A 17838-nucleotide genomic window follows, 5' to 3' on the forward strand; every position below is an offset into this window, starting at 1 on the left:
ATTAAAGACATTCCATGTTCATGAATTGAAAAATATTAATGCAAGAAAACTCCTTAAGGAGATCAAGAGATTCAACACAAATTTGATCAAAATCCTGGCTCCCGTTTTAGCAGAAATTGACAAGCTAACTCTAAAATTCACACAGAAATTCAGAGAATACAGATAGCTAAGAGAATACAGATACTAAGTTTGAATATTCACATTTTTCAAGTTTAAAATTTACTACAAATCTACAGCAATCAAGAATGTGTGTGAATGGCTCAAGAACAGATATAATGGATGCAAGAGAATTCAGAGTCTAGAAATACAATCTTACATTTATGGCCAACTGATTTTCAACAAGGGTGCCAAGATGATTCAATGGGAAGGAACAGGTTTTTCAACAAATGGTTTTGGGACAATAGGATATCTACATGGAAAAAAATAAAATTGCACCCTTACTTCATATAACATCATACACAAAAATTAACTCAAAACAGATGACAAACAAAAATGTAAGAGCTAAGACTACAAAAAATACAAAACTCTCAGAAGCAAACAGTTATAAATCTGCACGGCCTTGGTTAGGCAATGGTTTCTTGAGTAACACCAAAAGAAAATAGTAAACTGGACTTAACTTGTATGCCTCAGAGGAAAAAAGAAACTGAAAAAACAACTTTTGGCGGGGGGGGGGATACTTAGAAATCACATATCTGATAAGGGATGTGCATCCGGAACAATAAAAAGGACCCAATTTTTAAATAAATAAAAAGGATCTAAATAGATCTCCAAAGATGGATAATCAGTACAAATGTTAGTCATCTGTGCATGCACACGTGCTAAGTCGCTTCAGTCATGTCCAACTCTGTGACCCCATGGATTGTAGCCCGCCAGGCTCCTCTGACACGGGATTCTCCAGGCAAGAATAGTGGCGTGGGTTGCCATGCCCCCTCCAGGCGGCATTCCAGTCCCGGGACTGAACCTGTGTCTCGTGCGTCTCTGGCATTGGCAGGCGGAGTCTTTACTACTAGTGTCACTTGGTAGGCCCTGTTAGTCATGTAGCAAATGCAAATCAAAACCACAGACACCTTCACATCCACAAGACAACTGGTTTGGCAGGGTAAGTAATTAGAAATGAACTCTCATGCATTACTAATGCAACTGTAAAACAGCACAGCCTCTTTGGAAGAGTTTGGCAGTTCCTTGAAATGTTAAACACAGTTAAGACCAAAGAGTTTCACTCGTAGTTATGTACTCAAGAGAATGAATATGTATGTCCACATAAAAGCTTCTATGTGAATATTCATAACATGATTCATAATAAATAAAAAATGGAAACAATCCAAAATTATCAACTGATGACTGAATAAACAGTATGTGTATACTCATACAATGCAGTATTAATGAACCTTCAAAATATTTAAGTAAAGGAAGCCATACACAAACATACCCATACAATTCCATTTATATGAAATATCCAGAACAGGGAACCCACAAAGACAGACAGACAATTCGTAGTTGCCAGGGGCTGAAGAAAAGAATGGCGAATGACAGGAATGAAGGAAAGAATGGCGAATAACAGGTATAGGGTTTCTCTTGGGGACAATTAAAATATTTTAAAATTTATAGATAATGGTGATGGTTGCCAACTGAATATTCTAAAACCCACTATAAAGGGTAGATTTTATGGCACATGAATTATCTCAAAAGTTGGAAATTACATAAGGTATATGCAATGACTTTTATAAACCACTACAAATACCTGTACTTACGATTAATTTGTTTGGTATTCACCAGGTGTTGTGATGCTTTTCTACACATAAATTTAACAACTGTTAAGTTTTGGAATTGGCTAATAAGAAAGGAAGAGGAAACTCACTTTTTTATACTTTAAAAAATACATATTACTTTTTGTATTTCCTTATTCTCAAAAATAATTCTGTACACCAATATTTGAGGGGATGCGCAACCAACCATGAAATATTAAAGAGCTCTCTGGAAATGTTAAAGTGCTAGAATTTCTGATTTTATGATTTACAGGAATAACCCACTATTTAGAATTGAGGCCATGCTGGCAAATCTAAGTTTTACACAGTGACATTTATATATACAGGAGTAGAGTTTCAGATCAAAATCACATAATTGGAAGAGAACTGAACTCTCTAATGTGACCCCTGACCCTCCCCACCCTCTGGGTTCCGTGAACACTTCCAAAAGTAAATAAACTATGCTTATTTACCTACCTGAAAAACTATAAAAGGTGAACAAAACTCATGATCTGCCAACATTAAAATGCCATTTCACCAATGTTTATCTAAGTGTTTATTATGTGACTTATTAGCACTGAGAGAATCTTATCTCAGTGTAGATCTCAAATGTCATTTATAGAGACCCTTTAGAAATTCAAAATTACCAAAATTATTTCAATTTCCTAGCTTTTAATCATAAATCACTTATTCCAGTCAAAAATTCCATGATCTGAAAACAGAAGCAAATGTGCCACACACATAGTACAAATGACTTAGTATTTTGAAATTTTCATCTGCACAACAGTTAAACTGAGTTCAATCTTACGTAGAACTTAATCTAAAATAAAACCGAAAATCACATTAGTATTCAGCACAGACAAAAAATATTCATAATGCGATATACTAAAAGAACTAAAGGTAGGTGGATTTTCCCTGAAATTATCATGAACACATATTTTCAGTTTATTACATTTCACCTATCAAATGTAGCAACTAAACTCCTAAAATCTGAATTAAGAATAACAAAAGACCATTAGCTTCTAATTTAACTTCAGAATGCTTTAAAAGTTCACAAAATATAATTTTAAGTGAACTAGACTGTATTTATTAAAAGACAGAAAATTGTATTTCTAAAGACTATCTCTACTTGAAGGACATAAGATTAAACATTGAGCACATTTGTCAATTAATGTAGGGTAAAATACTTGACTGTAGCCTAATTAAATTTTCTTTTGAGCAGTTATCGTAATATTTCTCTAATTGGAGGGGAAAAAATGCAATTCTGATCAGTCAGTATACGAACATACATTCATCCAACACTCACAAATGCCTGAATCTGCAATAAAAAAAAATTGATTTTTCTCATTGAATCTTCAATTCAAAATTATTTAGTATCAGATGAGATAAGTACTTACTGACGAAAAGCAGAATTCAATAACCGTACTATACAAGAAAGTCCTACACTAGTAAATACAACAAGATTCTCAAGGAAGGTTGCCCTGAGTAATATTTAAGCTGAGCCCAAAAGGATGAATAAAAATTGCTAGATAACTGTATACTCAGTTCAGTTCATTCAGTCGCTCCGTCATGTCCAACTCTTTGCAACACCATGGACTGCAACATGCCAGGCTTCCCTGTCCATCACCAACTCTCAGAGCTTGTTCAAACTCATGTCCATCGAGTCAGTGATGCCATCCAACCATCTCATCCTCTATCGTCCCTTTCTCCTCCTACCTTCAATCTTTCCCAGCATCAGGATCTTTGTCAATGAGTCTATCCTTCGCATCAGGTGGACAAAGTATTGAAGCTTCAATTTCAGCATCAGTCTTTCCAATGAATATTCAGGACTAGTTTCCTACAGGATGGGCTGGTTTGATGTCCTTGCTGTGCAAGGGACTCTCAAGTCTTCTCCAACACCACAGTTCAAAAGCATCAATTTTCAGTGCTCAGGTATCTTCACAGTCCAACTCTCATATCCACACAGGACTACTGGAAAAACCATAGCTTATTATGAACCTTTGTCGGTAAAGTAACGTCTGCTTTTTAATATGCTATCTAGGTTGGTCGTAGCTTTTCTTCCAAGGAGCAAGCATCTTTTAATTTTATGTCTGCAGTCACCATCTGTAGTGATTTTAGAGCCCAAGAAAATAGTCTGTCACTGTTTCCCTTCTTTCCCTATCTATGAGTCATGATCATAGTGATGGGACCAGATGCCATGATCTTCATTTCTTGAATGCTGAGTTTTAAACCAGCTTTTTCACTCCACTCTTCTTTCATCAAGAGGCTCTTTAGTTTTTCTTCACTTTCTGCCATAAGGGTGGTGTCATCTGCATATCTGAGTTTATTAATATTTCTCCCTGCAATCTTGATTCCAGCTTTTGCTTCATCCACCCCAGCATTCCACATGATGTACTCTGCATATAAGTTAAATAAGCAGGGTGATAATATACAGCCTTGACGTACTTCTTTCCCAATTTTAAACCAGTCTGTTGTTCCATGTCCAGTTCTAACTGCTGCTTCTTGACTTGCATACAGGTTTCTCAGGAAGCAGGTAAGATGGTGAGGTATTCCCATCTCTTGAAGAATTTTCCAGTTTGCTGTGATCCACAAAGGCTTTACCATAGTAAATGAAGCAGAAGTGGATGTTTTTCTGGAACTCTCTTGCTTTTTCAACGATTTAACTGATATTGGCAATTGGATACCTGGTTCCTCTGCCTTTTCTAAATCCAGCTTGAACATCTGGAAGTTCTCAGTTCATGTATTGTTGAAGCCTGGCTTGGAGAATTTTGAGCATTACTTTGCTATCATGTGAGGTGAGTGCAATTGTGCAGTAGTTTGAACATTCTTTGGCATTGCCTTTCTTTGGGATTGGAACGAAAACTGACCTTTTCCAGTTTTGTGGCCACTGCTGAGTTTTCCAAATTTGCTGGCATATTGAGTGCAGAGCTTTCACAGCATCATCTTTGAGGATTCCATCACCTCCACTACCCTTGTTCATAGTGATGCTTCCTAAGGCCAACTTGACTTTGCATTCCAGGATGTCTGCCTCTAGGTGAGAGATTATTGTGATTATCTGGGTGTTGAAGATCTTTTTTGTACAGTTCTTTTGTGTATTCTTGCCATCTCTTCTTAGTATCTTCTGCTAGGTCCGTAGCATTTCTGTCCTTTATTGTGCCCATCTTTGCATGAAATATTCCCTTGGTATCTGTAATTTTCTTGAAGAGATCTCTAGTCTTTCCCATTCTATTGTTTTCCTCTATTTCTTTTCACTGATCACTGAGGAAGGCTTTCTTATCTCTCCTTGCACTCTTTGGAAATCTGCATTCAGATGGGTATATCCTTCTTTTTCTCCTTTGCTTTTCCCTTCTCTTTTCTCAGCTATTTGTAAGGCCTCCTCAGGCAACCATTTTGCCTTTTTAGCATTTCTTCTTCTTGGGAATGTTTTTGATCACCACCTCCTGTACAATTCACCAACCTTCGTCCACAGTTCTTCAGACACTCTATCAGATCTAATACCTTGAATCTCTTTGTCAATTCTACTGTATAATCGTAAAGGACCTGATTTAGGTCATACCCGAATGGTCTAGTGGTCTTCCCTACTTTCTTCAATTGAAATCTGAATTTTGCAATAAGGAGTTCATGATCTGAGCCACAGTCAGCTCCTCGTCTTGTTCTGTGACTGTATAGAGCTTATCCATCTTCAGCTGCAAAGAATATAATCAATCTAATTTCAGTATCGTCCATCTGGTGATATCCATGCGTAGAGCCTTCTCTTGTGTTGTTTGAAGACAGTGTTTGCTGTGACCAAATGCGCTCTCTTGGTAAAACTGTTAGCCTTTGCCCTGCTTCATTTGGTACTCCAACGCCAAGCTTGTTACTCCAGGTATCTTTTGACTTCTTACTTTTGCATTCCAGTTAGTTCTAGAAGGTCTGTAGGTTTTCATAGAACCATTCAACTTCAGCTTCTTTGGCATTAGTGGTTGGGGCATAGACTTGGATTACTATGAAACTGAATGATTTGCCCTGGAAATGAACAGAGATCATTCTGTCGTTTTTGAGATTGCACCCATGTACTGCATTTCTGACTCTTTTTGTTGACCATGAGAGCTACTCTACTTCTCCTAAGGGATTCTTGCCCACAGTCTAAGCAGACTGAAATGACTGGGCAAAAGTTTTGCAACAAGGAGGTTGGATAGCTCAAAAAACTGAATACAGGTCAGTACTGTTAGATGGTTCTAAAAAAGGAGAATGTGAGTCAAATCTGAGGAAGCAGAGAGAATACAGATCTCACTGGGACATTATAGATCAAGTAAGGATTCCCATTTTATTCTAAAAGCAACAGAAAGTCACAAAATAATTTTAATTTTAAACAGTAACAAAATAAGACTTGTATTTTTAAAAGATCACTGGAGAAAGAATCAGTTGCTTACAATAATCTAAAAGAGTTACAAACTATTAGTAGTGATGGAAGATCCTCCAAGTTAATGGCTACAAAATCAACACCACCAATGATCAACTGTAATAGAAAAAAAAAAAAAAATCCTAAATATGCATAGACCAAATATCTAGGAATAAATTCAATAAAGTGTAAAAGGAATTTATGAAGAAAACTGTAAAATTCACAAGAACAAATAAATGGCAATGTATACTATGACAATTCTCAAGTTAATATTCAATGCATTTCCCCAAAGAAACTTGATACACTGGTTTTAAATTATTATGGAATATTTTATTCCATATATATTATAGAATATATATGGAATTATATATGAAATACATAATTCCATATATGCTATGGATTATGGAAGAATGAAAGTCTAAGAAAAATAAACAGCTCTGAAAATAAAAAGAGTAAGTTTTGACTCACAGATTTCAAAGCTTAATATAGTTATTTGAAATAAAGTAATGTAGTAACAGTGCTCAAAGAAAATAAAGAAATTAAAACCAAACCCAAACATTTGGTAGCTGATACAGGTGATACTAAAGAAAATTAATGAGGAAAGAATCCAATGCTTAATGCTGATACTAGTTTTTCATACAAAAAAAACCTGATTGCTAACTCCCTCCCAGACTGACCTAAATGCAAAAAGATAAATAACAAAAACCTCTCAGTGATTAGCAGACAGTATTAAAATTAAAATTTTAAATTGAATTTAAAAATTAAAATTCAATAAAAACAGAAATCATAAAAAGACTCAAGCTTCAATTCAAAAACTGAGATATTATATCCCAGAAGAGAATATCATAATGGATATTAAGTACCATTTTCTATGTTATTCTAATGACTAACCTTAATTTTCCTGGCTGCATTATAAATTAAGAATGCTGGATGAGATGATCTCCAAGATCCTTTATAATATAAATGCTGTACAACAGTATCTTTTTTCCTTTTAAAACATTAATTCATGAAACATTTAAAAGAGTAATAAAATTCATATCCATATATCCAGCACCCAGAATTAATAAATCAGGCAAATGAAAATTAAAATGAGATATCATTTCACACCCATCAAATCTGCAAAAATGTTAAAATCCGACAATTTCAAGTATAGGCTAGGACACTAGAAAAAGAAATGTCCATATACTGCTGATAAGCATATGCTGACATTTTAGAGAAGAATTTAGCAATATCTAGTAAAGATATTCACAATGTATTTCCCAGCAGTTTCATTTCCACAAATCTTTCTATAAAGAAATACATGCACAAAGAAATGTGTACAAATGATCACTGCAGCATTGCAGCAGAAAAGCAAACAACTCAAAATATCCATTAACAGTGAGACACACATATTTGATATATTGTACAATGGAGTACCATACAGCAGTTAAATTAAATAAACTACAGCTACACGTAGCAACATACATATGCCAAAAAAAGTAAAAAAAAAGAAAAAAAAAAAAACTGAAAGATACACACAATACCACTTTGCAAAAATTTTAAAACACAAAATCCAACACCACATATATCATTCAGATACAAGTACATAAATACAGTAAAAGTATAAACAAGGGTATGAAATTCAAGAACCCTGGAATCATTATTACCTTGGGTAAAGAGAGAATGGAATAGGACTTGAGCATGAGGTAGCTACAAGTGAATATGTAAGAGTGCATTTGTTTCTCAAAGGATCAAGACTTGCATAATTTATAGTTCTGAGTGGTAAGTAAATAAGTATTTCCTATATTATTTACTCTGTGTTTTAAATGTTTTTAATTAAAATACACATATATATTTTAAAGTGAACATATAATATCCAAGCTGAAAATTACCTTGGAGATGACCTAATCCTACCTATTTCCTTTATAAAAAAGAACTAAGGAAAGATGTCAGAATAAGAACACAAAATAAATACTACTGTAAATTACTGCCATTTTAAACACAGGAGGTAGGTAAACAAGCACATACAGGAATTAGATCTTAATTGTTTGAAAGAAAACCTTAGTAGGCTGAAGAGTGATCAGCTCTAATTTCTCAAAATCTGGTGCACGCGCACATACACACCCTCCTAGAAATGCCTTGTCAATTCAGGGCAAGCACTGGCAGTGAAGTGGTTCTCTGGCCCAAGCCCAGGTTGACCTCTAGCTCATCTTTACTTAAAATTATTTAAAAGTTCTGAAGCCTAGAGTTCATTAGTCCCAAGAGCTATCTAAAAGTAGTTCTGAACTAACTATAAAGTAGTTCATTTATCCAATACTTACAAATATCTAAAAGATCACATGAAGAAAAAAGAGACAGCAAGTATTTACTGTTCATGTCGAATTTTCAATCCATAAGTAAATAAATCATTTAATTTCAGCTGAGATAAGTGACCTACCTATTTTCCAACTGAGAGCCACCTATTTTTAAATTCACCCCTCCCTACCTTTCATCTACCCAAAAGATCAAACAGGAATTTTGAGAGGGAGGGAGTAGATTGACTCTTCACTGAGTTAAATGAAACCCTAAGGTTTTGCTTTTTCATTTTGAAGGTAATTTGAAATATACTACACTGGGTAATAATTAAAGAAATAGAAGAAACCTAGTTTTATGTATATACAAGTCTAACATCAGTTCAGCTTTTCTATTACACTTAATTGTTCTCAATTTCAACATTGTATCAACTTTTAAGAAGCAGTTCCATTTTACCAAGCACAATATAACCCTATGTTAGCTACCAATTTTATCCATTTAATTTTCTATTTTCCTTTTCTATCCTTTAAACATGTTTAATATGTCCTAGTCCATTTAGGCTGCTTATGTAACAAAATACCATAGACTGGGTGGTGTATAAACAACAGAAATTTATTTCTCACAGTTCTGGAGCCAGGAAGTCCAAATTAAAGCACCGACAGATTTGATATCTGGTGAGAATCAGCTTCCTGCTTCACAGATGATGGTCTTCTGGCTATAGCCTCACATGACAGAAAAAGGGAAGGAGCTCTTTGGAGTTTTTCAAAGGGCACTAATTCCATTAGAAGGGCTCCATTCTGAAAACCTTATCACCTCCCGAAAGCCCCCACCACCTAATGCCATCACAATGGCAGCAGGGTGAGCAGGCTAGGCGGGGTGTTAGGATTTCAATATATGAATCAGGGGTGGGGGGCAGTACAGAAACTCTCTCATAGCCACAGCAAAATGTATAAAAAATTGAATATGAATGAGGCAGCTTCACTAATTAGGAAAGCCTCTCATTTCTAAAGAGCTCTACATTTGGATTATCTTTAACAGCCTAGTTTTCCATCACCAACACAGAATACAACTCACCTCAGAAAACTAGGAAAGAAAAATTTTATCTAATTATCCTTTGTGTGAAATAGGGTTTATCAATCAGTATACATGTCAAATACAACAGCTGCTCAAAAATTTTGTTTTTAATTCTGAAAACAAAAACTTTACTTATTAGCAAAGGTAAATGTTTGGTATCCTTATTCATGGCACACCATAAGGTTATCAATATTGACAAATACACACAAGGCACAATAAACAGAATTTCTAAGAAAAAATACTAAGGTAATAAGCTGGAAATTAACTTGCATTTCTCCCTGTGACCTATAAACACTGCTGAGCGTCTCATCCTTTCCCTTCCGAAGAACAGAATTATGCTTTACATGTAAAAGATAAGAAAGTATTTTTTGGAAAGTATGAAGAAATTCCTGTAGTGGTATCTGCAGTGCTAGAGCAATCATCTGAGAAGAATATAAAGAACATCACTTTTAGAAAGGGTGCTGGAGAGTACAAAGAAGTGACAAAATGTGACACTTGTCCATACAGAGTGGTACACATATCATCATCATATTATTCTCTGTACTGTCTGTATGTTTAATTTGGAAGGAAAATTCAGGATATACTCTGCATCACAAAGAATATAAAAATAAATGAGTTAGCATATTGGCTATATTTCACAAGGGCAATTTTTTTTTAACTAAGGGATAATTGCTTTACAGTATTGCATTGGTTTCTATCAAACATCAACATGAGTCAGCCATAGGTTGACCCATGCCCCTCCCACTTAAATATCTGTTTTAGAAAAGGTTAAAAACTCATCTGCATGGGATAAATACATACACCTCCCCACTTCAGCCCTGTAGGTTGTTACAGAGCCCCACTGGAGTTCCCCGAGTCACACAGAGAATTCCCATTGGCTATGTACCTACGGTAATAACGTTTCCACCTTACTCTCTCCACCACACCACCCACCCTCTCCTTGCCCCCCACCCACAAGCCACATCGGTAAGTCTGTTCTCAACGTCTGTGTCTCCATTGCTGCTCTGCAAATAGGGTCATCAGTACCATCTTTCTAGATTCCAAATACATGCTTTAGTATACAATAATTGTTTTTCTCTTTCTGACTTACTTCACTCTGTATAACAGGCCCTAGGTTCATCCATCTCATTAGGACTGACTCAAATGTGTGCCTTTTTATGGCTGAGTAATATTCCATTGTACACATACACCACAGCTTCTTTATCCATCTGTTGATGGCCATCTAGGTTGCTTCCACATCCTAGCTACTGTAAATAGGGCTGCAATGAACACTGGGTCACGTGTGTCTTTTTTCAATTCTAGTTTCCTCAGGGTATATGCCTAGCAGTGGGATTGCTGGGTCATATGGTTTTATTCCTAGTTTTCTAAGGAATCTCCACACTGTTCCCCATAGTGGCTGTACCAATTTGCATTCCCACCAACAGTGCAAGAGTGTTCTCCACACCCACTGCAGCATTTACTGTCTGTAGATTTTTTGATGATAGCCATTCTGACAGGTCACAAGGGCAATTCTAAGAGTACCTTCTCATGTTCAAGAGGGAGGCTGCTGTCCATGTGCCACAAATACTGAGCCTGCACTCTCCAGAGCCCACACACCGTAACTAGAGAAGCCATACAGCAATGAAGACCCAACACAACCAAACCAGAAACAAAAAAAGAGGGAGGCTGCTGAGGTAGAACTCTATTAGAAACTTGAAATGGATAATCTGTTCTCTTTGATACAAGGAGACAAAAGTTATCAAATGAAAAATTATGGGTAAAGTACTGGCGGCATCTTCATTCAGCCTCTAGCTACATAATTTGTGTGCAGCACTACTTTTCTTAAATGTGAAATTTTGCATTACTGAAACTATGTTAAAAGGGCACCTATTAAGAAGTAAAAAAGAGCTACAAGCCTACACACCACAAAGAGGTCAAAAAAAGTTTCATGTTTTATTTCTGTAACATAAAGGGATCTGTGCTTGACTAACCTCAACTGATACCAAAAGGTACAGAAGATCAACTTCTGGAACACAACGGAAGAAAAGTATTCTCCACAATGGCTAGCCAAGAGTTTCACTGAAGGAAGAGTTTCATCCTACTTGTGTAAGTGTTTAGAGCTCCTATACCATCACTTTCGTGCTTTATTTGCAGCACAGATGCTGACTTTAATTAATGAATTCTTACATAGGATTCTCTTCTACAATCCACATATGACAGAAGATTCCAGCAGATTTCCTAAAACTGAACTTCAGGAATAATCTTAGTAGATTCTAGTAACACTGGAATAGGAAATGGCAACCCACTCCAGGATTCTTGCCTGGAAAATTCCATGGACAGAGGAAACTTGCAGGCTTCAGTCCAGAGGGCCGCAGAGAGTGGGACAGAACAACTGAGCAAAGCACAGTGAGATCCCGTCTCCAAAAGTTTTTCTTTCAGGTCAACCTCATAATTCACTTGCTATTCATCACATCAGTAAGAGAGGCCAAAAGTAAAGCAAATTACAGAAGTGATTTGACTTTGGACTAGCAACACTATTAAGATCTGCTGTTTATTTCTAACATATTACTAAATATAAAATAAATTCTCATACTAAGTACTTCCCCAAATAATATTTCTATGGAAAGGTTAAAAATTTAAGTAGAGAAAACACGAAAATATACCAAGGTTCCAATCACCTGTCCATTACTAATCAACTTGTTTTCTCGGGCAAATCACTAACTCAGTTATAAAGTCACTTGGTAGTTATGAATCTACTTTTTCGAGAATGATCTCATTTGAAAATCATAACCCTCAGAAACAAAGCAAGTATCTTGACAGGAGAGCCAAGGCTTTGAACGCTAAATGGCTTGTTCATGCCCACTAGGAAATTAGAGAAGAATGAACCCACGATCTTCTGACACCAAAGTTAGCGCTTCTTCCTCCACATCAACGGTTCTTCACGGCTTCCATTCATAGAACCTGTGGAGACTCTGAAGTACTTAGAATTTCATATATAATTGTAGGATGTTCACAGTCACAAGACTTAGAATCAAGCAGTAATAACTTTCAGCTAAATTTCATGTGCAAAATGTAGTAGTCAAAAAAAAAAAAATACTAGCCTTATTTCTTTTTCAAATAGACCTATACTTAATGATCTTCTTTTAACTTCCTACCCATAATGCTATTTACATGTTAAAGATAAGAGATAACTTAGATCAAAGCACTGTAAGTGACATTTCTGTGATTAAATGAAAAGTCAGCAAAGAAATTTATCGTGTATTTATTAATAAGTCATCTCATTAAAAATCTGTTTAAACAGAATCTTTAAGTATTTCAAACATCGCACATTTTGAACATAGGATATAGGCTTGTAGATTAACACTACTTCCACTTACTATAATTTTTCTTCATTTCCTATAGTAGAAGAAAAAGTCCCAGTTCCTCCAGTAACTGCTATGGTCAGAAAAGGCATCTTGTTGAAGGTTGTTTTCTACTAATATCATGTGTGTGTGCTGTCATATTGTCAAACCCATGGACTGTAGACAACCAGGCTCCTCTGTCCATGGAATTTTCCAGGCAAGAATACTGGAGTGGGTTGCCATTTCCTACTCCAGGGCATCTTCCCAACCCCTGTCTCTTGGGTCTCCTGCACTGGCAGGCAGATTCTTTACCACTATGCCACCTGGGCAGTGATATTCTACTAATGGTATGATATTCTATTAATATCATAGAAAACATGTAATTGCAAAAAGGTGGGTGAGTATTCTCAAAGCGAAGTTTAACACTCCTCCCAACAGATAGGACAAAAAGGTACCACTGTGTGCAGAGTCCTGAAGTAGGATCCAGAGGCTCAAAATGTGCCCTGGCTCTGCCACCTGGTGACTTTAAGAAAATCATTTTAAAGGTCTGCAATTCAATTTCCTCATGTATAAAACAAGAATAGCCCCACTCAGGCCTACAAAAGGCTTCCCCGATAGGTCAGTTGGTAAAGAATCCGCCTGCAATGCAGGAGACCCCAGTTCGATTCCTGGGTCGGGAAGATCCCCTAGAGAAGGGATAGGCTACCCACTGCAGTATTCTTGGGTTTCCCTTGTGGCTCAGCTGGTAAAGAATCCACCTGCAATGTGGGAGACCTGGGTTCCATCCCTGGGTTGGGAAGATCCCCTAGAGAAGGAAAGGCTAACTCACTCCAGTATTCTGGCCTGGAGAACTCCAAGGACTGTATAGTCCATGGGGTCGCAAAGAGTCAGATACAACTGAGTAACTTTCACTTTCAAGCCTACAACTCCTATGAATTTATAACCAGATGACAGAATGACAATCATCTCAGAAAAATACCAGAGTATATACAGGCAACTGCCAAAGTTAAGTTTATTTTCTTTATACATATACACACACTCACACTACGTGCTAGATATTGAGTGGAGGATTTAGGACCGAAATATGAAGAATCTAACATGTGACAGTATATAAAGGAAGGAGTGCAGCAATATTCTTTAGAATAAGAGCTGGTAGTAGGAGGCGTTCAGTCCACAGACCTGCCGAAGGATTAGAAGGGCGCCAGGAGAATGGAGTTCCATTGTTTGACAGACTTTCACAAAACATGGTGTTATGTGGAGGATGTCACTAGGACTATGCACTTTCAAAAGACAGAGACATAAGTCTTGTCTTTATAGTCCTTACACCTAGCTCAGCTCAGAGTAGCCACAGTAGATGCCTAATAAATGTTAGCTAACTATTTACTGATAATTAAGTCACCCATACTCTGGTAACACTCTCTCTGGTAAACAAGAGTCCTTGCCCTTAAAGACTGAGTTCAAAACCAGTGAGCAAGGAAAACAATGTAGAAGATAATATGCTAGAGTCCACTATAGATAAGGTGATTTAAGAACATTCAGAAAAACTGATTAGGAAGATGTCAAAGGATAATACTTCAATGTGCCTATGTGATGGGCATTTCACATACTTTAATCCTCACAACTCTAAAGTTAGTTTCACCATCCCATTTTACAGATGACAAAACTTGCAGCTCAAAATTAAGCCACTTGTCAAGTGTCAGACAACTAGGGAAAGCCAGAATCAAAAGTAGGATCTAATTCCAAAGCTATTTCCACTATACATACCATTAGGTCTTTGGTTTTTATACTTTACATTTGTAGTGGAGAGAGAGCACGGACTGCCAAAATCAGCCGAAGCTTTGTTGTCCTGAATCATCATGAAAAGAGCATCTAAGAGTTTACCCAAGCATTTTAACTGAAAAAAATTACTTCTGAAAATTTGTCTTCACAAAAATGAGAAAATTAATTTTTAATAGCTGCATATGTACTATACAAGTATAGGTCTACACAAAAGGGCAAAACATGACTGAAGAACATGACAAGTAATCATTTAAGAAAACAGACACTTACTTCTAAGTACCATTTCAAGGGCTTGGGCTGAAAAATTTAGGTTTTGATCCAAAGTTTTGGATTATTCCACTGACTGCATATTGAGAGAAACAATAAATTATTCCAAATATTTAAGGGGAGAGAGGACTGTTTTTGGAAGGGACAGTGGAGGAGTCATTTAGAAACGATCTATGGTGTGGGAAATAAAACTGATTAAATGTTACATGACAGAGACACCAGTTAGGTACCCAACAAATCCTGTTAAATGGACTGGGCAAGTGGGATGACCAAGTATTTCCCTTTCACTTCTGACTAACTACATAAGTTATTTTTCAAAACATGGAAAAAAAAAAAAAACCCTGCAAATATAAGAAATACGAAAGAAAAGCAACTCGTAAAACTTGTGAAAAGGAACTACAATATTGTAATTTGTATCTCTGTGTAAAGCTAAAACTCCTCAGTAACCCAGCAATGTCAAGAGGATGGTGTACATGCTACTAAGTACATTAATGCTAGTTAGCAAATACTGACACAGTAAGACTTTCATAGTTTACATTGTAACTTTATAAACAGACATCATTGGTTCTTGAAGCCACTTCTTGTTTCTGTTCTGTCATGATTACCAGCTTAACGGGGTTCTGGTCATTCTTAGGACTTTATCAGCACCATCATTAATATTCATTTCAATAAAAATATGGTAAGTAGCTCAGATTTACAAGCAAGATCTAATTCTAAAGTTATTTCCACTTCTTTTTATCTTCCTAAATTCTAAACTTTTTCACGTGGTTGACAAAACAATCTCTTAGGTAAGGGTATACTTACTAGTCAAGAAGTGTGAGAGAAACACTTCTCATCCTTCTTGTCCAATTCATTTGACATGATTTACTGGGTACCTCAAGTACATTTCACAGGTAACTTTTTAGCAGTTGCACTTCTGAAGTTTAGGTCATTTCCATTTCAACCTCCCTTCTCCGCCTCCCCCCGACACCCCCGCCAAAAATCTGGAGTAATTTCCTTTTTTCAATATTGCAGACAGTGGAATGATCCGAAAGTATGGGTCATACCCTAATTCCCTTCTGATTGATGGAAGGTAACGTTGGACTGTAAATCCCATGTGCCATTAGTTTACCTTTTCAGCAGCACCCTAGCCACTTAATAAATATAATACCAAACAGGCTTTGTAATTATTTTTTAACACGTCCACAAGATTTTTTTTTTTAATTCGGGAACTAAATTATCTTTCAAGGATCCTAAAGCTAACCAAACAGAATTCATATTAAAATTACTTTTAACAATTTTATGGACTAAAACTAAAACGTCTGTCGCATTAACAGCAAAACCCTCCAACACCATTACGAGTCCCTTTATTTTCACAACTGGAAAAAAAGCGGGGAGTGGGGGGGGGGGGTACTTGCAGGTTTGCATTTAATGTCTCCAGCAAACTCAGTAGCTCAGGTTTAATTTCAGAATCGCTATGAGTTCTGTGGACATAATCCTTGGGCTCGATTTACCACTTCATTCGCCCTCCCTACCCAAGAGTCCACCCCCCAAAAAACCCCAACCGGCCAAAGCACACGTCTAAACATTTCTTCACCCGTAAGGCCCAAACCCCGAAAACCGCGCGAGTCAGAGCTCCCCTAGGGCGGAGAAGGCCAGCGGGACCGTAGCCCGAGGCCCAGGCCGGCGGGACGAGCCCGCTCTGAAGAGGGCCACCTACCGACTGCCCGCATGCCCCGCCCCGGGCCCGCTCGCGTCCTCTCGGGCGACGAAACCTCCCTCCGGCGGCGCCCAGCCAGGACTGACAGTCACGGCGGCCTCCGCGGCGGGCAGAGGCCTAGTCTTGGCACCGGCCTCTCCAGACCGCGCGCCCCGCGCACCCGCCCAGGAGGCGACGGGAGTCCGTGCCCTCGCCGGGGCCGGCCCCGCAGGGCACTCGGGCGGCCACGGGGACAAAGGGGGCGCCGCTGGCCCGGGCCCGTCCTCCCCGGCGCAGGCCGTCCTCGGCCTCACTGACCTGTCGTCGCCCCTGCGCCTGGGCCGCGGCCCCCGCAGCAGCGGCCGCCTCGCTGGTCGTCGTCGCCCTCGCCCACCGCCTCCGCCCGCCACCGCCTCGTTCCCTGTCGCTGCCGCCACCGCCGGCGCTCATGCGGGACCCGCGCTTCGTTCTCCGGAGTCCGAGACCGGGAAAGGGGGCGCAGCGGCCGCAGGAAGCCCCGCGCCCGTCGCCCGCCGCCGCTCCGCCGCTGTCCGTCCGCGCCGGGGGTCACAGGGCCCGCTTGCGGGGCTCGGAGCGACCGCCGAGAGGCCCGCCTGTGGGGCTCGGAGGAGCCGAGGGAAGCGCCGCCGCCCGCGGGTTCAGCGCCCGTCGGCAGAAGCGAAGCGCAAGTCGGCGCGGCGGCGGATGGCGAGCGCCCGAGCCGGCGGAGGGCTTCGCAGAGGCGGGGTGCGCGAGCGAGCGGAGGGCGCTGTGTCGATGCTCCAGCGAAGGCGAGTCGGGCTCTATCGTCTCCTGCAGTCACCCCGAGCCGAGCGCCACCATCTTGGAAAAAACGCGGATCTCGCGGCCGCGGCGCAAGCCGGGAGGACTGGCAGGGCGGGCCGAGTATCCCGGCAGGCAGCGCGCACCGCCTGGCCCGGCGAGGGCTCCCGGCCTGGACGCAGGGGCGCGGGGCGGGCCCCGGGCGCGCGCAGGAGGGCGCCGCGCTCTGCTCCGCCCCAAATCGTCGGCTCCGCCCCCCTCCTGCTTGCCGTCGTCGCAGCGCAAAGGCGGCTGGGAAAGGGAAGTGGCTTGCTGGCTGCTCCTCGCAGCCCCACTAGGGTCGGTCGCCATCTTTGCACCGAGGAGAGGGGCAGTTCCTCTTTTAAGCCCCTACGGTCTGTTCCCTGACAGAAAGCAAGCGGTACACCTGGGACATCCCCTGGAACCCTCCGGAGTGTTGGCGAGCTCCTTGGGCTATCTAACCAGGGAGCGTGCCTGAAGTTGGACGTTCCCGATTTTGTTGGGAAATAGCTTCCGAAA

The 17838-nt window shown here is 39.5% G+C and overlaps 1 protein-coding gene across 5 annotated transcripts in view; it reads right to left on the bottom strand.

The window, feature by feature from the left end:
• Nucleotides 1-16926, bottom strand: part of UBE3A (ubiquitin protein ligase E3A) — a 90539-nt gene extending 73613 nt beyond the window's left edge. For 3 of the 5 annotated variants that reach the window (XM_061158546.1, XM_061158547.1, XM_061158550.1), the window contains exon 1: nucleotides 16834-16926. The gene's annotated coding sequence lies outside the window, so the exon portion shown is untranslated. The remainder of the gene's footprint in view (nucleotides 1-16833) is intronic. The other 2 variants (XM_061158548.1, XM_061158549.1) reach the window with 2 other exon arrangements.
• Nucleotides 16927-17838: the final 912 nt, after the last annotated feature.

Source organism: Dama dama, chromosome 13, assembly GCF_033118175.1.
Source record: "Dama dama isolate Ldn47 chromosome 13, ASM3311817v1, whole genome shotgun sequence".
NCBI lineage: Eukaryota > Metazoa > Chordata > Mammalia > Artiodactyla > Cervidae > Dama > Dama dama.